This window comes from Mustela lutreola, chromosome 4, assembly GCF_030435805.1.
Source record: "Mustela lutreola isolate mMusLut2 chromosome 4, mMusLut2.pri, whole genome shotgun sequence".
Classification (NCBI taxonomy): domain Eukaryota; kingdom Metazoa; phylum Chordata; class Mammalia; order Carnivora; family Mustelidae; genus Mustela; species Mustela lutreola.
The window spans coordinates 156378783-156405259 of record NC_081293.1 but is presented as its reverse complement, the minus strand read 5'-3'; the positions used below and the strand labels follow the sequence as shown (position 1 = coordinate 156405259).

At 37.6% G+C, this 26477-nt stretch overlaps 1 protein-coding gene across 2 annotated transcripts in view; it reads right to left on the bottom strand.

The window, feature by feature from the left end:
- The window catches only part of ZNRF2 (zinc and ring finger 2), a 394136-nt gene that overhangs the window by 271961 nt on the left and 95698 nt on the right, over positions 1–26477 (bottom strand). Inside the window, exon 5 of one of the 2 annotated variants that reach the window (XM_059171479.1) lies at positions 14793–25708. The exons of the other annotated variant lie outside the window; for it this stretch is intronic. The gene's annotated coding sequence lies outside the window, so the exon portion shown is untranslated. Of the gene's footprint in view, positions 1–14792; positions 25709–26477 lie in introns of those variants that run through there. 2 annotated transcript variants of the gene reach the window in all.

Genomic DNA, 26477 nt, shown 5'->3' with positions numbered 1-26477 from the left:
ATATTCAGAATATATAAAGAACCCTCTAAGTGCAACAGTAAGAAAATAAAGAATTCAATTAGAAAATGAACAAAAGACTTAGGCATTTCACCAAAGAGGGTATTTAAGTGGTAAATGGTATTTAATGGTATATAAGCACATGTAAAGATATTCAACATCATTACCCACTACAAAAATGCAAATTAAAGGCATAATGATACACCACTATATACACCTACTAGAATGGCGTAAAAAAATTCCACAATACCAACTGCTAGTGAGAATACAGAGCAACTACATCTCCCATACACAGTTGGTAGGAATATCAAGTGGTACAGCTACTTGATATTGGATATATGAAAAAGGGTGTGGCAGTTCCTTATTAAGTTAACCATACAGACTTACCGTGAGATTTGGCAATCATACTTCTGAGTATTTATCCTAGAGAAATGAAAACACACATCCACATAAAAATCTGTACATGAATGTTTATAGTAGCTTTATTTGCAATAGCTGAAAACTGGAAACAATAAAAATGTCCTATAAAAAGTGAATGGGTGGGCGCCTGGGTGGCTCAGTGGGTTGGGCCGCTGCCTTCGGCTCGGGTCATGATCTCAGGGTCCTGGGATCGAGTCCCGCATCGGGCTCTCTGCTCAGCAGGGAGCCTGCTTCCTTCTCTCTCTCTCTCTCTGCCTGCCTCTCAGTGTACTTGTGATTTCTCTCTGTCAGATAAATAAATAAAAAAAAAATCTTTAAAAAAAAAAAAAAAAAAAAAAAAAAAAGTGAATGGGTGGGGCGCCTGGGTGGCTCAGTGGGTTAAGCCTCTGCCTTCAGCTCAGGTCATGATCGCAGGGTCCTGGGATCGAGCTCCACATTGGGCTGCTCTGCAGGGATCCTGCTTCCCCCTCTCTCTCTGCCTGCCTCTCTGCCTACTTGTGATCTCTGTCAAATAAACAAAACCTTAAAAAAATAAAAATTTTTAAAAAAGTGAACGGATAACCTTTAGTACATCCATACAATGGAATACTACTCAGCAATAAAAAGTAACATGATACATGCCACACATTACTGATACATGAAGGGATCTCAAGGTCATTATGCTCAGTTAAAAAAAAAAAAAAAGGCCAACTTCAAAAGGTTATATACTGTGTAATTCCACCCATGTAACATTCTTGAAATGTCAAAATTATACAGAGGAAGAACAGATTAATGGTTACCAATATAGAGGTTATATTATATATAATGTATAGTATATGTGTATATATATAATATATAATCATATATATATATATATTATGATTATAAAAACGTTAGAATCAGAGACCTTCTTGGCAGTGATGAACAATTCTGTATCCTGATTGTTGTAGTAGTTATAAGAGTCTATACATGAGAGTAGGGGGTGCCTGGCTGGCTCTGTTGGTGGAGCACAGGACTCCTGATGTCAGAGTCATGAGTCTGAGCTCTGTATAGAAATTACTTAAAAATAAAAATCTTGAAAAAATCTATATATATGATAAAATTTCATAAAACTACAAAAATTCACTGTGAAATCTCTATACTTGTGGATACTTATAAATTATTTTAACACAAAGTTTTTTTTTTCTTCCCCCTATGGATTTTATTTACTTGAGAGTGAGACAGCACACAAGCAGGAGTAGGGGGCAGAGGGAGAGGTAGAAGCAGCCTGCCTGCTCAGCAGGGAGTCCAAAGCAGAGCTTGATCCCAGAACCCTGAGATCATGACCTGAACCAAAAGCTGTCCAAGTTTCTTAATTTTGAAAAAAAAAAAAAAAAAAAAAGAAATTTCTTATAATATCATTTATTGCTGCTGCTTTCTACATTTTCAACTTGTAAAAATGTCCTGCATTTGAACTGGTGAAGCTGCTCTGGCAAACAGTATGGAGGTTCCTCAAAAAGTTAAAAATAAGGGCCACTGGGTGGCTCAGTTGGATGGGTGTCTGTCTCTTGGTTTCAGCTCAGGTCATGGTCTTGGGGTCCCAAGAGTGAACCCTATATTGGGTTCTGCACTCAGCAGGGGATCTGCTTGAGATTTTCTTTCCCTCTGCCTCTTTCCCAGATTACTCCTTCTCCCTCCAATAAATCGTAAAAAAAAAAGAGTTACAAACAGAACTACGCTATAATCCAGCAATTGCACTAGGTATTTACACAAGGGATTAGGAAAAAAAAAAAATACAGGGGCACCTGGGTGGCTCAGCGGGTTAGGCCTCTGCCTTCGGCTCAAGTCACAATCTCAGGGTTCTGGGATGGTGGCCCTGCATCAGGCTTTCTGCTTACTGGGAGCCTGCTTTCCCCCCTTCTCTGTGTGCCTCTCTGCCTACTCGTGATCTCTGTCAAATAAACAAGTAAAATCTTAAAAAAAAAAAAAAAAAAAAAAGATTCAAAGGGGTACCTGCACCCTGATGTTTACAGCAGCATTATCTGCAACAGTCACACTATGAAAATAGCCCAAGTGTCCCTCACCTGATGTGTAAATTAGACGTGGTATATATACGTAGGAGCACTGCCATTTGCAACCATGTGGATAGAACTAGAGTATTATGCTAAGTGAAATGTCAGTCAGAGAATGACAAATACTATGTGATCTAATTTATTTGTGGAATTTAAGAAACAAAACAAAAGAACACAGGTGGCGGGGGCGGTGGAGGCAAACCAAGAAATAAGACTCTTCATTGCAGAAACAAATTGATGGCTGCCAGACGGGTGGGGGGTGGGGGATGGGCTAGATGGGTGACAGGCAGAAAACAGGGCACTTGTTGTGTTGAGCATTGGGTGTTGAATATAAGTGATGGATCACTAAATTCTACACCTGAAACCAGCTATTACACTGTATGTTAGCTAGCGGGAATTTATTTTTTTAGAGATTTCAGAGAGATCGCGTGTATGAGGTGAGCGAGATGAACACACTATACCAGTGTGCCTTTTAGAACTACATGTCCTGGGGCACCAGGGTGGCTCAGTCACTTGAGCTACCAATTATTGATTTTGGCTTAGGTTGTGATCTCGGGGTCCTGGGATCAAGCCCCACACACTGGGCTCTACACTCAGCACGGTATCTGCTTGTCTTTCTTTCTCTGTTCCCCCCCACCTCTCTAAAATGAATGAATGAAATCTTCTTAAAAATAAATAAATAAATGTTCTTTGGATATCCTGGAACTGCTGCAAGGTAACCTGTAATCTGCTTCTTTATCTTATAGAAGAATTGATAATAGAATGAACTGAATTGTTTAGTACTTCAAATTTTAACTCACTTGAAACTATCTCAAGAGTTCCTTCTAGTTTTCTAAATATAGGCTAAGAACAAAACCTGAAAAATCCTAATAGAAATTTTAAACAGTGTTACATAACGGTGCCCGGGTGGCTCAGTTGGTTAGGGGTCTTCAGCTCAAGTCCTGAGATCCAGCCCCACTTTGTGCTCCCTGCTCAGTGGGGAGCCTGCTTCTGCTTCTCCCTCTCTCTCTGCCTGCTGCTCCCCCTGCTCATGCTCCCTCGGTCAAATAAATGAAATCTTTAAAAAAAAAAAAAGTGATATATTATCAGAGAAAAAGTACCTTTGAATCCTGATGAAATAGGTCTTTCCAGAAGATCTTGAGCTCTTGAATCTCAAAAATCCTCAAGAAGCAGATAATCTTCAGATGAACTCTGCTAACTTAAGACCCTCAAACCCAAGCAATGACGACACAAAGCAGAGAACTTCCACCCAGCATGGCTGAACAAGATGAATTTTCTGGTATCTCAGGTTTTTTTTTTTTTTTTTTTTGCTTTACTGCAAATCATACTTACTACTGTACTTTGGTGCCCTCTAGCAATCGCCTAATGGTTTCAAAGAATGCTTTTATATATTGTTAGAGTACTTTCCTTACCCCATCTTCCTTGTGACGTAAGAAAAGGCAAAATTCGTGTTTTTCTCTGTCCATAGCTACTGCTCTAAATCTAATGGACTGCCAGATTATTTTCATTCCTCGACCTGAACCCACTGATGAAAAATGAAGTTGTTTTTATAAACCTCAGGTCCCTTCTGGTATTTTAATTTTTCTCACATTAACCCCAACCTCCAGTCTTTTAAAAACAGGAACCTTAGAGTAACTGGGTGGCTGAGTACCAACTGGGTGGCTCAGTAATTCAGTCTGCCTTCAACTCTGGTCATGATCCCAGGGTCCTGGGATCAAGCCCTCCATCGGGCTCTCTGCTCAGCGGGGAGACTGCAAATACAAAAATTAAAAAATACATACATACAGGAACCTAATCTCAAGTCAACAAAATGCTTCTGCTGAAATTACTCTAGTACAGACATTACAGGCTCATTAGAAGTGGGAACAAATCCTGACACGGTCTTTGGGGCAACAGTTAGTATGTTCTCCCCAGAGACTTTCCAGCTTGATGGAATTTGGAAAAACTATTTTCAGGGAATCTGCCTGCCTTAGGGGCAAAGCAGTTGCCCCTAAGGTGATAAATTTATCTAACTTGATAAATTTTATTTATACTCCCAACTACAATATACCCTCAATCTTTAAGCCAAATTTGTTTTCACCATTCTTTTCAACCAACATATCACAAGTTGTTGGATACAGCTAAAGCAGGGCATAGAGGAAAATTTATAGCCTTTTATACAGTCTTTCAGGAAATAAAAGAGGAAGGACAACTTCTCAACTCTTTTTTTTTTTTTAAGATTTTATTTATTTATTTGGCAGAGATCGTAAGTAGGCAGAGAGGCAGGCAGAGAGGGGAGAGAGAGAGGAGGAAGCAGGCTCCCTGCCGAACAGAGAGCCAGTGTAGGGCTTAATCCCAGGGTCCTGGGATCATGGCCTGAGCTGAAGGCAGAGGCTTTAACCCACTGAGCCACCCACGCATTCCCCACTTCCCAACTCTTCATTGAGCCCTCCACTACCTGAAACCAAAACCAAAGATACTGTAAGAAAACTACAGACCAATATCCTTCATGAATTTGGATGCAAACAAATCCTTAGCTAAACACTAATAAATCAAATCCAGAAATATATAAAAAGTGTAGCTTTAACATTCAAAAATCAATGAAATTCATTACATAAATAGATTTAAAAAAGAAAACCCATATGATCATTTGAATAGATAAAACGCATTTGACAAAATTCAATATACATTCATGATAAATCCTCTTGGGAAACTGAAACAGAAGGCAACTTCCCCATTATCATAAAGGGTATCTATGAAAACCCTACAGCGAACATCAACTTAATAGTGAAAGGCTGAATACTTTTCCTTTAAATTCAAGAACAAGCAAGGTTCTCAGCTTTTAGGGCTTCCATTCAAATAATACTGGAGATGCTGGCCAAAGTAATAAGAGCAAAGCAAAGAAGGGAGGAGGAAGGGAGAGAAGAGCACACAATAAAAAATCAGGAAGTAAGACACATAGGTTAGAAAGGAATAAATAAATATTTTCTATTTTTGGATAGTATGTGTATACAGAAAATGACAAAGAATATACAAAAAACTAGTGGAGTTGAGTTTAAGATCATAAGATATAGAGTCAATGTACAAAAATTGTTTTTACATAACAGCAGTAAACAACTGGAAATTAAACTTTAAGACAGTGCCATTTTTGGTAACATTAAAAAACATGAAATACTTAGGTATAAATCTTTAAAATATATACAAGGTCTATATGCTGGAAATTATAAATTACTGAAGACATCTTAATAAACTGAACTAAAATACTCTGTTTAGTTGCTAGAAAAGTCAATACTATTAAAGATATTAACAAATGATGTACAGATACAATGCAATCTCAATGAAAACAGCAGGAAGACTTTTTGTGTAACTAACAGGATGATTCTGAAATTTGTATGAAATAGCGAAAGAACTAGAAAAACTAAAATCGGGGGTGGAGGGCCACGGGGAGTTGGGAGGCCTTGCACTACCCAACCCCAGGACTTACTACAAAGCAGTAACCAGCACGTAGTGTTAAAGAAGAGCAGAAACAGAGAGAACAGACAATCCAGAAATAAACCTACCCATGTAGGGATAATGGATTTTGACAAAGTATAAAGACAATTAGAGTAAGAATAGTCTTTGTAACTGAGCAGAGCTAGAGTAATTGGACATACACAGGCAAAAAAAAGGGGGGTAAAAAAAAAAGGACCTCAACCCATACTTGACACATTAAAAACTGGAAATGGATTAGACTAAATAACACCTAAATATTCTAGAACAGTGGTCAGCAAACTAAGGCTCATGGGCCCAATCTGACCTGTTATCTGTTGCTGTAAGTCCAGTTTTACTGCATCACCCATTCATGCACGCATTGTTCACGGCTGCTTTCATGCTACAACACAGACTCCATGGCCTCCAAAGCCTAAAATAATTACTATCTAGCTCTTTATGGGAAAAGTTTGCTCACATCTGTTCTAGAAGAGATAGAAGAAAATCTTTGTTACTCTGAGTTAGCCAAGATTTCTTAGATTCACCAAAACCATGATCTGTAAAAGAAAAAAAAAAAACCAAAACTGGACTGCTGTCAAAATATGTCTGCTCTTTGGAAGATATTTAAAAATAAAAAGACAAGCCATAGAACTGGAAGAAAATATCTGCAAGTCAAATTTTTGATAAATGATTTGTGTTTAGAATATAAAAAGAATTCTCAAGATTCAGTAACTAAAAAAACAAAACCCAGTTTAAAAGAAAAATGTATGAGTTTAACACTTCGCTTTTAAAGATCGACAAGAAGAATGTGAAAAAATATCATCTGTTATTAGGGAAAGAGAAATAAAAAACCATGAGATAAACCATACGCCAAGTGTAATAAAAATGAACAAAAAAAGCATAGCAAAACTGTAATCATCACTCCCAACTCCCCTCCCCCATCAATACTGAGTTCCAGTGAGGCTGTGAACCCCCTCTGGAATTTCCATACATCATGGTGGGAAGACAAAATGGTACTGATGCTTCAAAAAACTGGCAGTTTCCTGTAAACATGGAATTACCATAAACCCCAGCAACCCCACTCCTAGAAAGGCACTCAAGAGAAATGAAATCTGTTCACACACAAAAACCAATAGGTGAATGTTAAGAGCAGCTTTATTTGTCATCAGCATAAATTGTAAACAACCCAAATCTCCTTCACCTAGTAACTGGATGAACAGAACATGGTACACTGACAATGGATTACTGCTCAGCAATTAAAAAAAGCGAAATACGGATACATACAACAGGGATGAAATCCCAAGTGATTCAGCTGAAATAAGTGGGCTCAGTATCTACTATACACCGCGCGTGATAACAGGCCATTGTTTAAAACAAAAAACTATAGGAAGAAAATAGACTAGTAGTTGCCAGAGGCTTGAGCTGGGGGAGGAAGGGGAGCACTAGGCCCTTTCTGGGTGGTAATGAACTGATTTCTATCTTGTGTTGATGGGTGTGTGAACACACACATTTACCAAAATTCATACAATGGCACACTAAAAAGTGTGAATTTTACCTTATGTAAATTACATCTTAATAAACTTTAAAAAATGACAATTATAGTAATCAGTCTATGTAATCTCTAATTTCTGTGGATTCTCATTCACATTCAGATTGTTTGCATAACTCGCAAGGATCTCTATGGCTTGCTGCTTCTTAATCTTGAAACACCATTAAAGACTTGGGATGAGCCTTTGTCCAGACTGTCCTGCTTCTGTCAAGTTCAGATTCTGTGAATCTTGGCCCATCCAACCAGAAACTAATCCTCAGGAAAGCAAATCTGCACCAAACTCTCAGGAAAATTACCTATTTTTTTTTTTTCCTCAGATGCTCCAAAAGCACCAACATAGCCCTCTTTTCCAGGTCACAAGTCTTGTAGCTTTGTTGTTCCAGTGTTCCATTTCCCTCCTTGGTTATAGATTTTCACCCAAAAACTGACCTGGGAGTTTCCATTTTTTCATTTCTTTGTTGTTTTTTTTTAATCAACATTTTATTATTTTTAATAGTCAGCCATTACTATTACTATTCAGCCAGAAACTGAAGTCCAAAAATGCTTTTATTACGTAAGTAACTGATGTAGTACATGATAAAAATTCAAATCTTAGGGGCGCCTGGGTGGCTCAGTGGATTAAGCCGCTGCCTTCGGCTCAGGTCATGATCTCGGAGTCCTGGGATCGAGCCCCGCATCGGGCTCTCTGCTCAGCGGGGAGCCTGCTTCCCCCTCTGTCTCTGCCTGCCTCTCTGCCTACTTGTGATCTCTCTCTGTCAAATAAAATAAATAAAATCTAAAAAACAAAAAAAACAAAAAAAAAAATTCAAATCTTAGAGGAGTACAAGAAAAAAGGAAGCCATTCCAATGCCCCATCCACCCAACTCCAGTTCCACCCAAATCTACTCCTTAGAAGTCCTAACACTCAACAAGCGAGCTTATTTGAGTTCTTCTAACAGTCCTATCCTCCATCCCTCCCATCAATATCCTTCCATCTCTGCATGTTTCATAAACTCCAATGTCAAAAGGTAATATTCCTTACACTAGATCTGCTTCCTTATCACACTTCAAGTATGTTAGTTTTATTACTTAGCTTACTGAGAGCCAACTATATGCCAGGTACAGACTAATCTGACATTGCAGCATTTACATTCTGGAAGGAGAAAGAGGAACAGTAACAATTTGTCAGATACTTGTTCTAGAAAAAAAAAAAAAAGCAGGGTAAGGAAAATAGGGAACGTGGGGATGAGAGCACATCAGTGAGCTCTGCCTTTATAAACTGCTGGTATACTTAAGGAATTTCTGGAGCCAGGAATCCTGTACTCGGATTCGTAATTTCAAATTCAGTTGCCTACCACTGGTTTGTTGGCAGGGTGTGTGTGTGTGTGTATGTGTGTGCAAATAATTTAGCCTCCTCAAGTTTTCTCATCTGTGAAGATGAGAATGCAAATCCCTTTCTGATAGGGTTGTTGTGAGGATTAAATGAGAGAGTTGTGCTGAGTACAATGGCTGGTGCTCAAAGAACGCTCTAAATATAAGCGATCACTTTTATTAGCATAATATCGTAACACAGAACTTTGAACAAGATCAAAAGGCTGATGTGACTAGCTTAACTAAAATAGATTTACACATCCCAACAGAAGTTAACACATCAAAAAATTACAATGATATACTTTAAAATAGTCACTGACTTAAAAATATCGAGTGGCTATTATGCACCTAAATCAGTTCTAGGTTCTGGGGATATAGCAATGAACAAAACAGAGAAGATCCCTGCTTTCATGGAATCCACATTCCAGTGGGAGAGATAATAACCAAATATGATGAGGTCAGATAGTGCTAAGTGCTATGAAGAAAATTAAACAGTGACGAGGATACAGAACAGTGAGTGTGGTCTTCATTAGAGTAATCAGAGTACTCTACAGGGTAGTCAGAGGCAGCCTATCCGAGTGACATTTATGCAGAGTCAGGATATTAAGAGCATAAATATTATATATAAATACCGGATCTCACCATTCATTTTTAAATACCGGATCTCACCATTCATTCTTATTCCAGCACCAGCATAATGGGACTTTAAAAGCTCAAGTAGGTGATCTTCCAAAAATAAAGCAAAATCTAACTACCAAGACACTTACTCAAATATATTGTGCCAAAGAAAAAGTGCTATAATTTTTAAAAGTAATAATAGATGGATTATATATTTAAATGTACCAAAAATAAACTATATATAGAAATACCAAGAGAGGAATGCCCGGGTGGCTCAGTTAGCTGAGCATCATGATCCCTAGGTCCTGGGATCAAGTCCCACGTTGGGCTCCTTGCTCAGTGGGGAGCCTGCTTCTCCCTCTGCCGGTAGCACCCTCTGCTTATGTGCTCTCTGACCCTCTGTCAAACAAATAAAATCTTAAAAAAAAAAAAAAGTACCAAGAGGAGAGTCAAGCAAGTATTTATGTAAACTTAAGATGGGTAAAATCAATTAAGTATGATCAAAAAAGAGAGAAACAAAGGTAAAAATTGATAAATGTGATTATTTTTATAAAAAGGTAAACATGTTGAAAAAAGCAAAACAAAAAAACCATAGGAAAAGAACACTATCATAAATAAGACCCAAAGTGAAATGACATACTGAAAAACACATTTGAAATGTGTATTAAAAATATTTTAAACCATAAGGGAAAAAACCAAACAGGCAATGGCCATAAATGAGTAAGTTGCAAGGAAATACAAATGGCCAGGACACTAGTGAAAAGATATTCAACTATAGTCAAAATTAAAGAAATGTACAAAAACTGGTTTTACACTTATCAGAATAGCAAAGATGGAAAAATAATGAGAAAATTCAGTTTTTTCCAGAGAAACTTGAAATCCTATGTCAAGTATAATAAACAGCTTAGCATTTCAACAATAGCACTGTAAATGAAATCATAAATATTTCAGCAGTTCTGTTACCAGCAAATATGTAAGATTTATATTTAATGGCAAAAACATTTATGATGTACTGTTGAATGCAGAGGCTGAAAGATAGTACTTGGTGTGACACCATGCATGTAAAACTATGTTTACACAGATTGATCAGCGAAAGTATAGTTGCCAGATACTAAGGGTGATTATCTACCTACAATAGGATTTGAGGTAATACTACCTTTCCATTGTCTGTGTGAATACTGACATACTTACTTTTAGAACCATCCCAAAGAAGGATTTCTGGAAAGCAATATACTAACTTGACAGTTGGCTAACAATTCAAATACTTAATAGAAACCATCAACATGGTTTGAGTTTTCACCCCACTACACAAGAGAAAGGGCAGGGGTATTTGTAAAGCTACTGGAGAGCCAAGATTATGGTCAATTTGATCGAGTAAGGGAAAAAACCCCAGTCGAGAACTTTCCCATCATTTGTATGACACCATCTTTACTTTATGCAAAAATGTAAAACTACCCTAATATTTTACAAACTGGCATTCCCTATTTTTTTAGTTCAAGTGACATGAAAAATTTCCATTTCTAAGGCAACTATTACAACATATTACAAATGTATAGTTATCAAGATTATAGTTTGGTACTGGCGTAAGGACAGACATGGATCAATGAAAGAAAACCAAGAGTTGTGAAATAAATCCATACATTTAGAGTCAATTTATTTTCAATGAGAGCAAGATACATCAATGTGGGAAAGAATAGTCTTTTCAACAAATGGTGCTGGAACAACTAGAACAGCATATTAAAGAATGAAGTCGGACCCCTACACCTCATATTGTACACAAAAATTAATTCCAAATGGATCAAAGACCTAATGTAAGGGCTAACACTGTAACACTCTCAGAAGAAAACACAGGTGTAAACCTTGATGACTTTGGATAATGAGGCGATGGTTTCTTAGATGACACCTAAAGCACAAGCAGTCAAAGAAAAAAATTTGGATAAACTGGACTTCAGTGAAAACTTCTGTGTTGCAAAGGTCCCTATCAAAAAAAGTGAAAAGACAATGCATAGCATGGGAGAAAATATTTGCAAACGATATTATGACAAAGTCTAGAGTCCAGAACATATTAAAAGAATTCTTAAGGAGCGCCTGGATGGCTCAGCAGGTTGAACATCTGACTCTTAGCTTCCGCTCAGGTCATGATCTCCAGGGTCATGAGATCAAGCCCCAAGGTCAGGCTCTGTGCTTAGTGGGGATTCTGCCTCTCTCTCCGTCCCTCCCCCCTTCCGTCTGCCCCCTCCCCTCTCCCCACTCCCATGCACTCGAGCACAAGCACACTCTCTCTCTGGAATAAATAAGTGTTTAAAACAATTCTTAAAACTCTGTAATAAAATAATTTAAGTGGGGAAAGAATCTGAACCAACATTTCTTCCAAGATAGACAAATGGCCAATACGCACATGAAAAGATGACGGAAATGCAAATCAAAGCCACAATGAAATACCACTTCATAGCCACTAGGATGGCTATGTTAAAAGAGACAATACCAAATGTCAGGTGAGGATGTGGGGAAATTAAAACCTTTACACACTGGCGGTGCAAGTGTAAAATGGTGCAGCCTCTTTGGAAAAAGTTCGTCCGTTTCCATGATGTTAAACACCAAGTTGCCATAAATATGACCCAGCAATAATAATACTAGGTACATGCCCAAGGTAACTGAAGTATGTTCAAAAAAAGCCTTGTGCACAAATACACACAGCAGCATTATTCAAGATAGCCGAAAGTGTTAACTCAAATGTCCATCAACAAAATGAGATGTATCCATAGAATGGGACAGTATTCAGCCACTGAAAAAAAATGAAGTACCAATATGAGGTAGAGCATGGATGAACCTTGAGAATATTACACTAAGTGAAAGAAACCGACACAAAAGGACACATACTGTGTAATTCCTTTTAATGACATGTCCAAAATAGGCAGATCCAAAGAGAGACAAAGTAGATTAATTATTACCAAGAGCAAGGGAGATGGGGAGAATGGTGCATGACTACTGATGGGTACAGGGTTTCTTTATGGAGTGATGTAAATGTCCTAAAATAAGACAGTGATGACTGCACAGCCTTGTGAACATTCTAGAAACAATGAACTGTACGCTTCAAAAATATTTTATGGCATGTGAATTAAAAAATTTTTTAAAATGTATGATGGCAAACTTCTTGCCTGACAGTATGTAAGACAGAAGACAATGGGGGCATACCTTTAAAGTATTTAAAGAAAATAAAACAAAAACAAACAAAAGGACTATTGCAAAAATTTAGGCCCAGAAAAATTTCTTTCAAAACGAAGAATTTCGGGCGCCTGGGTGGCTCAGTGGGTTAAGCCGCTGCCTTCGGCTCAGGTCATGATCTCAGGTTCCTGGGATCGAGTCCCGCATCGGGCTCTCTGCTCAGCAGGGGGCCTGCTTCCCTTCCTCTCTATCTGACTGCCTCTGTCTACTTGTGTTCTCTGTCTGTCAAATAAATAAATAAAACCTTCAAAACGAAGAATTTCAAAACTTACCACAAATCTGCAGTAATCAAGACAGTGTAATACTGGCATCGTTACAGACATATAGGACAATGAAACAAAACTTAGCCCAGAAACAAACCTACACATATAAAACTATTTGATTTTCAACAAAAATAAAAAATTAATTCCATAGGGAAAAGATAGTCATTTCAACAAATGATCTGGGACAAGGAGAGTCATGGATCAACATAAACCCAAATACTTACCTTCATATAGTATACAAAAACTCGGCTTGTGTTGTATCACAGATGTAAATGTTAGAGTGATAGAGAAAATCTTTATGACTTTGTATCTGGCAAGACTTTCTTAGACAGGAGTAAAAGCATGAACAGGAAAAGAAAAAAAAACACTAATAAACCAGATTTCATCAAAATTGAAGAACTTCTGTTCCTTCAAAGACACTGTTAAGAAAATGAAAAGGCAAGCCATAGACTGCAAGTATTTGCACATCATTTATCTGACAAAGTATTTGTACGGAGAACATATAAACAACTTCTCTATAACTCAGTAATAGGATTATTCACAACACAATTTAAAAATGAGGAGCCTGGGCACCTGGGTGGCTCAGTTGGTTAAGCGACTGCAGCTCAGGTCATGATCCTGGAGTCCCGGGAGCGAGTCCCGTATGGGTCTCCCTGCCCAATGGGGAGTTTGCTTCTCCCTCTGGCGCTCCCCCTTCTCATGCTTTCTCATTCTCGCTCTCAAATAAATAAAATCTTTGAAAAAAAAAAAATGAGGAGCCCCACTAGACTTTGGGAATAACTGGGTAAGGAGTATGGCATATTTTCTCCTCAAAAACTTGATAGAACTATTCAATCATTTTAGAACTCTAGAAAATGACCAAAGGCATGCAGAAAACTGAGAAACTCAACAAAACCTTCGGAACCTCCGAGTAAAAACTGTGGGAATCTGGCATTTTAGCCCAGAGCAGTTTCCCTATCCTTCCACGCCACACATAACCGCCCACAACCTCCTAAGTTCTTTGGCACTGTAGTTCTACTGGAGTGCGGCAGCCTCCTTGCTGGAAGGGGCTAAACTGATTGAGAGCAAAAGGTGGGCAAAACTCAGGTTCAGGGATATTGCTGGAAATATCAAATCTTGGTGGTGGTCAGGGGAAGGCCAACACTGCAGCTGGCCTGAGGTTGATCTGAGATACTAGTTGCAGTAAGCAAGAGACAATCATCACAACAACGGAAACAGAACACACTGATCTGGTGATCTGGTGATCTGGCGAGGAGGTTGATCTGGCGAGGAGGTAACAGTGAGCGAGCCTTTGACGCTTCCTGCGGTGGGACAGCACATACAGATACACGCATATAACCTGGCAATTCTACTTGCAGGTACTTACCAAGACAAATGAAAAAACCAATGTCCACACAAAGAGCTGAAAGCGAATGCTCATAGCAGCCATTATTCGTAATAGCCAACAAAGTGGGAACAATCCAAATTTCCATCAACTGGTGAATGAACAAATGTGGTATATCCAAATAATAGGAAACTATTCAGCAAAAATAATTACGAACGCATGTTTAACACGGGCGAACTTGCAACACTTTAAATGATTTTATGGTGTGTTAAATTATACCTCCACAAAACTGTTAAACATAATTGGGATAAAGATTTCAACAGACCTACCACCAAAAGACCAACAAAAATGACAAAGGATATTATTAATGGTTAGATAAATTCAAACTAAATCACGAAATACCACTGCAGACCCACTAGAATTAGGCCAAGGTTCAGAACACTGATGACAGCAAATATTGGCAATAATGTGAGAAAACACAGCACTGGGGGGAATGGAAAATGGTACAGCCACTTTGGAGAACAGTTTGGCAGTATTTTAGAGAGTAAAACAAATATTTACCATAGGACTCAATTATTCCACTCCTCAATATTTATTCAAGCGAACTGAAATCACATGTTCACATAAATATTTTTTTTATCAATGTTCACAGCCACTTTGTTCGTAACAGCCCAAACCAGAAAGAGCCCAGTCCACCAACAGGGGAGTGGCTAACAAACTGCAGTATATTTGTACAATGGGATACTACTCAGCAATAAAAAAGAACCGATTCAAGCAGTAACACTGATGCCTCTTCACAAGACAGGCTGAGCAAACAAGCCTTCCACAAATAAAGGACAAGCTGAATGCAGCTAATCTACAGTGACACAAGCAGATCAATGGCTGCCTAGGGGTAGAGGATGGATGGGTGGGAACTGGGCATATGGGGGTTTGTGGTACTTTTTGAGGGATGATGGAAATGTTCTCGATCTCAGTTGTGGTGTTGATAGTTGCACAGGTGTATGTATGTACCCAAACTCATCAGACTGTACACTTACGATGAATGTTGCTGTATATAAATTATAACTGACTGGAGTGGCTTTTAAAAAGCTGTGAAGAAAAAAAATCTGATTAGAACTGTATCACCATTCTTACTGAGGAAACAGGCCTCTGAAATATGGAAATGAGCTAACAAGTCTGCCTGGCTGTTTCTCCTGCAATCCTAGTGTTTGTAGAGCTCTCAGCTGTTTTCACCTGTTTAGCGGCACTGACACATACGAGGGTCTGGCGCCAGCAGGAAACTGTTAACAGAGGCACAGTCACAGAAAGTAGTTTCCAGTGTCTTTAAATTAATCTTACGCCTTGAAAGATCTGACACAAATGCTTATTCAAGAACTAGGTTTCACATACCATGTTATTTATATATTTGCTACACCATGCCTCATCACCAGCTTTTGCTAAAAATATGGAACCGTAAGCTCTGTAAGGGCAGAAACTCTTTTCCGCATCAGTGTACAGTGTACAGTGTCCCTCACACAGTACCATACTTCTATCCAACGTTCAATACATATATGCTAAATGAACCCACACTTCAGTTCACTCTGCCATTCCAGTTCAAGTTAACTCCCACACAGTCTTCAGGCTAAGACAACTTCAAGATGACCAAGATTAAGTGGAAATCAAAGGAAATGGAATGGAAATCACACAACTACTCCTGTACAGTGTCTTTCTAGTGATTGTTCTGAATGTAACAGAATGCTATCTCTGAATTATTAACTGCTGCATTTTTCATGCCTTTCGTTCCTGGTTGCTTGTGGCAACTGACTCAGTGACTCACTGGAGCTGCTGCTTCAATAGGAGACACAAGAAGCAAAACCAAGACACCATTGCTCAACTTTGACGTCAAAGGTGTTTTCTCTCTCTCTTTTTTTTTTTTTTTTGGTTTTTGTTTGTTTTAAATAAAGCCAAAGGAAGCAACATGACCCTGAAAGCTAAAAAGCTTTTGATTTGTCAGAGCTGAGTTCTGGAAAGGACTTTTAGCAATTTACAAACTTTGGTGAGTAAAGTGGAAAAAACAAACCAACCAACCAAGGATCTCAGCTTGGCTGGAACAGGCAGTTTATTCTATGAACCACAGAGTTGGGAAGAATGGGTAATGACAGAACAGTCTGCTCGTTCAAAAAGAGCTGTAAGCTGTAAGGAAAGAGAACTGTAGCTCGACTTTAGTTGTAAAGCTCTAGGACATGCTTGGCACTCCCCTCCTCAATCAAGGGCCGGCACCCCATCTGGGGTACATTTAAGAAAACACCAGATCAACTTGTAGACTGGCAGTGCAACAGGACCACACTGCAACAATGAACTCAGACTCTCTGGTGCGGGGGGGTCAAGGCCTTAATATCTTTTAAAAAAATTGTCTTCCCTTCCTGCCTCCCAAGCAGATCTTATCTTCGGCGAAGTTTTAGGGATTACTGATTTGCAGAGATCCGAAGCTGAAGAGTGCACTATACCTGTCTTCCCCCGGTGTAGCGTCCTTGTGACCAAGCTCCCTGGCAATTCCACTGCTGACTCCCTTCAACAGTGCCCTTGAACACATAACCCCCACACAAAGCAGGGAGCAGCTTATTGAAGACAGCTCAGACTTCACCACTGGTGGCTCTCAAAGCTGGATTTGGAAGTCTCGGTTTTGTGCACGAGGGTCTGGTGGACAAGTTTAGCAGTTTAAGCATGGATGTGGTACAAAGTTTACTCCTGTAAGGCCTGAAACTCCAGCAACTGTTCCCACAGGGCTCTACGCAGGGGACACCTTGGACTAGAGCTATTCATCAGCACAGCTCACAATTCCTGTTGGTTGCCACAAACACACCAACTCCTATCTCTAACACTGACTCAGTCATTCAGAGCTTGTGCATCTTTACCAACACTGTAGTCATAATAAAAGCCAGTAGCATCTGTGAGAGCAAATAAAGAGGATTCCTTAAATAATCCACCTTTTCAAGGTACTTCTAGGACAAAATGAAGAAACTCTGACTCAGTTTAGTAACAAAAGAGGACCAGCTCTGCTCATGTATAAACCTAATTAACTTTCAGAGACCAAAGTCTTTAACAAGTTGGAATTACAAGACCTTCAAAAATATTTAGGATAGGGGCGCCTGGGTGGCTCAGTGGGTTAAGCCACTGCCTTCGGCTCAGGTCATGATCTCAGGGTCCTGGGATCGAGTTCCGCATCGGGCTCTCTGCTCAGCAGGGAGCCTGCTTCTCTCTCTCTCTGCCTGCCTCTCTGTCTACTGTGATCTCTCTTTGTCATATAAATAAATAAAATCTTTAAAAAAATATATTTAGGATGATAGATGAAGTAGAAAACCAACCTTCCAGACTCATCTAGACCTACTGGCCACTGGTCACATATGGCTCTTGAGTACTTAAAGCGTGTCTATTTCCAAATACAGATGTGCTATAATATACATCAGACTTCAAAATCTGAAGAAAGATATAAAAACATCTCACTGATGATTTTTATACCAATTACGTGCTAAAATGACAATAGTCTAGATATTTAAATACCCCACGAAGACCTTGCCTTTGCAATGTCTGAACTCCAAACAAAGAACTGTATGCTGATTCCCTTGTTGGAGATCCTCTAAAAAGGTAATAAATATCCTTAACATTTACAGATTTAGTAACACTACTTTCATTTATAAATGAGCTACTTTAAAAGGTTCATGACATACAGTTATCTGATATTTTTCTGAAATATAAATATGCATTGCTAGTAGTATACAGGTTTGCTTTCAGTCACCCAGCTACTAAATTATCAAGCCAATCAGAAAGAATTTAAGTCTCGAACTGACTTTGTTAGGAAGTTATTTTTTTGGTCAGGTCCTTTTTAACTCTCATAAAATAATAAACACTGAATTCTTAAGTTCATGGGGGAAGAACCAGAGGAATAAGGCACTATCTGGCAGAATTTAACAATGGTATTATAATTACAGCATCATTAAGGTACTGCAGAAAAAGGATTTTCACTTTATGTGAGAAGTCAAATCTTAAATCATGCAAATATATTTTTGAATATAAGGGGTTTGTTCTTTTGTTTTTCCATTTCAGGACAATTCTCTCTAAGGTATTAAGTTTCTATTATTCTAACGGCCTTGCTTTGTAGGAATTTCTGGTCTAGGAAGTTCCAAGTTAACTACTGGTCTATCTTTGAACCAATTCCGAGAAACCTGTGATAAGTCTGGTGTCCTCAGAGATATGCTGTATTAGATTAGGGAATCTGTGAGAGAAACAGACTCCTTGACCTAATATAATACAAGGACATCCCAGGGTTTCTGCTGCTTCTCCAGGTACTAAATAGAAGCTTATCAGTCCTCTTTTCCTGTCCTTCACTAAACAAAGATAATCATGAAGCACCCACTGGCAACCACAGCCTTCCAGGAACTAATAAACCTCTCCGGTCCTCCTCTAGCTTAACCTAACCCACCTACTACAAAGTAGCACCCATCTTTCCTGTATACCAACTTCTACAAATACCCTTCCGACATAGCTTCCGAGTGGCTGAGAAGACTGGTATAATGGAAATGGTCCTAGACAAAAAGCCCAGAAAGGAAAATCTCAGGAATCAGTCTTAAAACTCAATCTTTCATAACATGGAGAAAAGTACAGATGGAGTTGTCCTGGTCTGGTCTTTCATCCCCCATGTGTAAATGATTACCAAGCTGAGTTCCTTTCCCTCTCTAAATTTTTAAGTTCTTCATCTTTCCTTTCCCTATTGTCATTCCTTAGTTTTGCCTCTCCATTATTTAGCCTGAACTGCTACATTATCTAACAAAGTCCCTCTGCCTCTAGTTTCATTCCTCTCTAATCTTTTGAGTAAATCTGATGAGTAAATCTGACTGTCCTTTTCCCGCCTCAGATCCTCCAATCGTGCTTTGTCACCTGCTTACTTCTCTGAGCAGGGCAATTCTCCAAGAATGTCCTGCTTGTATGTGCTATGCTTCTCTGCCTTAGCAATACCCTTACCAAACCTTCCACTGCACGTGTCCTTTTATCCACATTTCCTGGTGTTATGTGTGATCTATTTGTTCTTAAAGACTTTGTTTCATCATTCCATTGCCTAATTCAGTGACCTTCCTCACTACCCCCACTGTCCCTTGTGTACATATCTGTAACAGCAATTATTACTCTTTATTACATGCTTGCTTACTTATTTGCTTCCCACACTGAAGATTAAGGTCTTAGAGGTTAGCTATCTTAGACTGCCATATTCTTGGTCCCTAACAGTCCACAGAACCAAGTATGCTTAATACATAAGCTGGGACAGATGATCTCTAGATCTGAGAAGGAAGGAAGAACAGAACCCACAATGTCTTCTATTATATACATAGGTTTCTTTCTTTCTTTTTTTTTTTTTTTAAAGATTTTATTTATTTATTTGACAGAGAGAAATCACAAGTAGATGGAGAGGCAGGCAGAGAGAGAGATAGGGAAGCAGGCTCCCTGCTGAGCAGAGAGCCCGATGCGGGCCTCGATCCCAGGACCCTGAGATCATGACCTGAGCCGAAGGCAGCGGCTTAACCCACTGAGCCACCCAGGCGCCCTATACATAGGTTTCTTAAACTCATCAGCTAAAGTCCAAGACATTACTCTTCTACCTCATGACTGCGGAGAATAACAAAAATTATTTATTCATGGATGAGCACAAACACTTTTATTGTCTCTAATAACCCCTAACATTATTATTTACTGTGTGTCTGATGCATACATGTACTTTCCCCACTAAGCCTCACAATAATCTTGAGGTAGGCAGTAGTTTCACCTCATTTTATAGGCAAAGGAAGAAGGCACAGAGAAGTTAAGCATCTCGCCCAAGTGAAAAGAGATAGCAATCCAGGCAGTCTGGCTTCAGAACCCATGTTCCTTACCGCTCTGCTACAAAGCTCAATACCTCCTGCATCATGAAAACTGTGCTTCAAAAGATTAAGTACTCCTCTGTTTAATTAAAAACACAGTATTACCAAATACAATCTCAAGTTTAAAAGTTATGATCACACATTAACAGACCATTCCTTCCCAAAACTTAATAGCTCTACTACAACCATATTTCAATTAAAAAATTTACAAGTAGGTTTCACATTAGAAATTCCAAAGTACATTTTTACTTATGGTTATGGTAATAAAGAACTCTTCATTCACTACCACCGCATCATTTCTCAAGCTATTTTAGACTTTTAACTTAATAGGTATACAAAAATAAACTGTGACATCAGTTAATTCATGGTAACCATTCAGCAATCAGATAATTCTCAATTTTACTGTAACATGCTGTCAAGTTCTAGATATTACAGTGGATAGGATGCATTTCCCTAAAAACATTCTCTTATTTTCTATTTCTAAATAGCAGGATAATATGGCAACATCATTTGGAAATTTTATTAAAATGTCAGTAATGAATCGTTCCATCTTAGTTTATGACTCACCAATATAAGTTACTCCTAGTACACTTTCTAAATTTCTTGTGATGGATGCTTTTGATAATCTTATTTAACAGGAAAATATTTTCTAATAGAGGAATGTAAGAGGTATTACAGAAGAGTCACTTTTGAAACCATGAACAAAGCAATGAAGTAAATATTATTACTGTGATTTTCTAAAAAAACTGATACTCAAGCCATTGCAAAGAAGTAAAGTATAATGGATTCTAATAATAAAGACCAATACCATCATCAAATTGCAAAATCTCTTTTTACCTCCCTAGAGGGTTAACTGTATCATACGCACACAGGTGTCCAAAATGCTGTTGACTAAAATGTAACCTTTACAAAATGCTAGTGCCAGGTTCACTGGTAAGAGAGAACAAGCAGAACTAGTTTATAAACATAAACCATTGGTAGCTATCAATCTCAGCACATCAAATAAAAAAGGCAGGCATAAAATTTTTTAATAGGAGAAATCAGTCACTTATTCTAAGACTTGGGGTCCGGATAGATGCCTCAGTCTAGGGTAGAGCTAATGTCAATGTTGGTTAACAGATATTACAATATTTTTTCCTTTATTTCGGGATGTGGGTATATGCCATATTGCTCTTTGCTTCTCTACGAACAAGAAACCAGAAATTTATCTTATTATTAGACGCTGGTCTAAAATGAATGATGGCTTAAATATCTGAAAATATACGAACTCCCCTAAGTATAGCAAGTGCATTTCTACAGTATTCAGTGTTGCTATTCAGTGTTTCAGTTAAAACTTAGTGTTTCAGCTAAAACTTAATATTAACATTTTCTGGTTTCCTTTAATGAATGCTTTTAGTTCTAGGTATTTCCCACTCAATTCAGGAATTCTGTAATTTAAAAACAACATTCAGGTTCCTAGCTTACACACAGCATTCATAGACTATGGCACTCAAAGCACTGCCTGGGTTAGTCATTATCAAAATTTCACCCATTCAGTTGTTCCCCACTTAAGAATCACCACTAGGAGTATACCAAGTAGCAACTTCCTCTAAAGAAGACAAAGAAGTAATTTTGTTTCAGAATGAAAAGATATAGAGAAGAAAAATAGACAAAAAACCAGATAATTTAACTATTGTTATTCACAATATAGCAAAGAAAAAAACCAAAGTTACACACTTCAAAAAAAAGGGGTATGGGGTGATAGGCCAAAGACAAAATACTGGCATGCTGGAATTTTTTTTTTTTTTTTAAATATCTGTACAAGAACAAGGGACACTTCACATTTAATACATTGTCTGTATGTATTGAGTTCACCTCAGGATAGATCCAACTGCAAGAAAATGGCCCCAATGAACTAGAAGATTTCCTGCAACTAACAAACTGTACTCACAATTAATAAGCAACATTTATCTCTATGCAGTTTTACAAAGTTCCCAATAATCTGATGTATATGGGAACTTCCTCTATGGAAAAAATAAGATGGGTTGGATACCACTATTGATGCATAATATAGATATCAACTAGATAGGAAATTCAATTATTCTTGAGTATTTAGAAAGAGTCTCATGCTTTGTTCAAATGTAGTAGCTTATCGTTAAGAAATTTCCCTTCCTCAACTCTCCAAGTTTGTAAATAAAATTAGGTAATATTTACATTTAATTTACTGTCTTTGTCATTTAAAGAAGTATCTCTTAGTCTTTCTATACAGTAGTTCATTTAAACAACTGCTCTTAAACTTTACTATACCCAAAATAGAAATTAAAATGAGCTTTGAAAAGGAAATCTACCATTTTCACAAATACATTTTTAACCTGAAATCTTTTCAAAATACATATTGCAAATATGCTGACAGTGCCACACCCTCAGGCATTTTGGGCTACATTCTAATAGTGTTTAGTGGGTGAGAACTGAAGTAACAGTGAAACATTTAAAATAAATGTAAAACTTGCACTGAGAAACCAGAACTCATATAGCATGCGACAGTTAACAACCTGGCCTTTTAAATGTTCAGCTATCACTCACCCCCCAAAAATGTAGTTCTAGAAACCATTATTTATATTTCAATCACAAACACTGCTCTTAAAATACAATCTATATCCGATTTATAACCAGATCTTAAAAACACAGATTAAGATGAAGTTTAGTCTAATTTCTCTGGCAGAGAGTCAAAAGTAGGATAGAATAATCTTACTGTCTCTTATACATTCTGGCAAAAACAATAAAACCCAAAAAAGCCAGAACAAATGAGTCAAAATTGACAATAAACCCATTATGAAGAGTGGCACTAAAGTGAAATTTCAGAACATACCGTTTTCTAAGTATGTAAGTGCAATCTTACTGGAAAACACATATTTACAAAGATTCTAGAAAGCTACCACCAACTTTATGTCTAGGTTTTTGATCTTTATTTTGTCTCCATGATATTCAGTTGTCAGTAGTTTCAAGCTACATATGTAAATATATCTGGTGTGATTTTTATATCCTACTTAGACTATTCAGTGTCCACATACAGATTTACAAATGTCATAAGTGACATTATGTAGAATATTGTAATATTTTCCAGAGTAGTAACTTTGACTCTGAATAAACACCAGAGTATCTGGGCTATTAAAAACATTTTCTTTTCAATTTCTAAATTCTTCTTTTTAGGGAATCATTGACAAGAGACCAAACTTAAAGTAAAAATGCCAAGCTTTGTCTATTTTAACAAAAAAGGGATTGCTATAAACAGACCTTAAGTAAAAACTTCCCTAGATAAGTATTAATAATCGAGTAGCACTCAACACAAATAAACACTTAACTTTCTTCTACAACACAGGAGCCTGCCCTGTAGCAGCCGCGGTGCAGAATCCTGGGACAGTCTGAGGCTGAGCAAGAGACTGAGGGTGCAGGACGGGACAGAAAGAAGGAAAAGGACGTAAACTTAAAACTTAATAAAATTAAAAAGCCAAAGAGTAAACTGTATCAGAAAATCAAATTCCAAGAGAATATTAATAGGTAATTACCACAGCCAGAGTCAATCTCTGCCTTCAAGAATGGAAGACAACAAACAATTCTTACCATCATACAATATACCAGTAGTAGAAAAAAATGAATTATTCACAGAATATTCTAAGAGGCTTTTCCTGGGGTGACTGGGTATGTGTGTACGTGTGAAAGCTTACAAAATTAAAAATGTGAAGCAACATGGATTCGTATTAAGATTTCATGATAATAGGAAAAAATTTAGGGAAAGAATATTTTCCTTGAGGCAAGAGTATTTCCCATAACTGTTTTAAAAAGCACCTATGAAACCATGCTGTCCACTGTCACAACCAAGATTTTGGATGCTTCTGTCAACTGCAGCATAACAAAAGGCATTTCACAGCATAACTTTAGGGAAAATGTTATCTGGTCTAGAATCACACAGAAAGCAAAGAAAAACTTTTTTAATTGCTTCTAAAACACTAATTTTTCTGGGTAGCAGCATTTTGCTCCTGTACGTGCCCTTTCAAAAAATATGAAAACAGAACCAGAAATAGGGAAAAAATTTGAGAATAAGAATAGCAGCATTGAATAGAAAGGCAAATACTTAAAGTTTAAAATAAGGAAACAGTACTGTGCAGCTTTCAATAATACCAAGTAAAGTGCACTGCTTAAATGTTCACTGATAACATTTTCCCTATATATTGAAAATATGAGATCTACTTATTGGTATCTTTTTATATTAAAAAAAAAAAAAAAGGACATTCACTATTGTAGCCCTGATAGCTCTCTTCCAGTATTTTTTAACCATTCAGATGTATTTTTATGGGAATATTTATTCACATAATTTTGCTTAATACATTTCTTTCTACACAAGACTGAATTTAAAAGTCTCTATAACATTTTCAATTACAGTAATAACACATTAATAAATTATAAATTAACAAAATCTTCATATTTGCTTTAAAAAATCATTTATCAAACACTACCTTCCAGATTATCTGGAAAATTAAAGATGCAAATTGCTATAAATCTGGCATCCCGATTAAATTCTGATTTTTAAAAGTATATAAAATGGCCCTCAAATTATTCCAAGTTCCATTCAAGAAAATTTTATTTTACCCTTTTCATAAGTTACGAAGTTTACAACCTGCTAAACATTCTATCCAAATGTGGGAAAACTGTCTGGAGATGCAAAGCACAATAAAATAGTTACATGAAGAGAACAAATAAAAATACCCGTTAAAACAAAGTTATTATAGCTGGCAGCACTTAAAATTGGTAATTTCTATTTTTTTTAAAAAGTTGCATAGCTGCAAGATGATTCATTACTGATTAACTATTGAGCGGTTTTACTTAGGAGGAAATAATAGATTTAACAAATTGCAATTCAATCGACAATCTTAGATTTAGTTCATTAAAATATAACTATGTAACCTGATTTACTCTTTGGACTGCATTCTGGTACTGTTACACCTTTAATTTCAAATATTAACATATTTTAGCTCTCCTATGCAGAAGTCTATTTTCCACTCTTGGGGGAAAAAAAATAGAAGAACTTGAGATCATGGTCTACATTCAGACAATGTTTTACTGCTTGATTACATTTCTTGTTTTCACATTTAAGACTTTAATTTATAAGAAGTACATTATGCGGTCCTCAGTTTAAGAATAGATGAATGCAGAAACATCGTGTTGGGGAAAAATAAAGTGACCCCCAACTTAAAACCAAGTCAAACCACAACTAGTTGTGCAGCTCTACAGAACTTAATAAAATCAACTTCTAAATCAATTAACTTTGGCGTCTGAATACAAAATGTTTATCAGTGTTACCTATGTAGATGACTATTAAGGGATGTGCAGCATTTTCAAAATCCCTGTGTGTCCTTTATATGCATGTTTGGTACACTGAGTTCTGTGGCAACTGTCCTCTCTTTAGCAGGGTTATCCCCCTGTATGATTGTCCATCTCTGCATTACCAAGTCTCACAGAACTCAGATTTCTGGCTGAGTATGCCTGCAGTTTTTTCTTTTTCCAGAGACAGATCCTCATATCCTCTCAGTTTTTCAAGCATCTTGGAAAGACAAGAAAACCTGTGTGGAAGCAGATGCATTAGGTTTAAGCAGTGGTTCACAGTACTGACACCAATCAAAATACAACACCCATTTCCCCATGAACACTGCTTTGGTGGCTATCCATTATCATACACTTACTATTCTTAAAAACTCCTAAAATTAGTGTTCTGCAAAATAAAGGAGAGAAGGACCAATTCAAGCTTAGAACAGTTACAAAAAATAGCCACCACATAACACGTTTTCTCCCTCCACAACAAAGACCACACCAGAGTACAGAAAACAGACAACACGCAACACCTACACACCACCTATTAATCTTTCTCCAACTAACAACTTCCACTTAAAATAGTGAACAATTTCCTAACTAATCAAAACCTTAGATTGTTATGTGTATCTATTTTGGGCTGTCCATTAAATTCTTATGCTGAAGAACATCACAAATGCTAGATGTGCTGCTGCTATATGTCATGGGTTTTGTTGTTGTTGTTGTTGTTTTTAATGTTTTAACAACAGGGATGCCTGGGTGGCTCAGTGGGTTAAGCGTCTGCCTCCGGCTAAGGTCATGATCCCTGAGTCCTGGTTTCATCAGGGTCCTTGCTCAGCAGGGAGCCTGCTTCTCCCTCTGCCTGCCACTCCATTTGCTTGTGCATTCTCCCTGGCAAAAAAGTAATTATCTTTGGGGGAAAAAAAAACAAAACAAAACATGTTTTCAGCAACAGTAAATCCTCTTCAAACCCACAGGTTTAATCTGAGACAGCAAAAGGGATGGGAGGAATTTATCACCTGA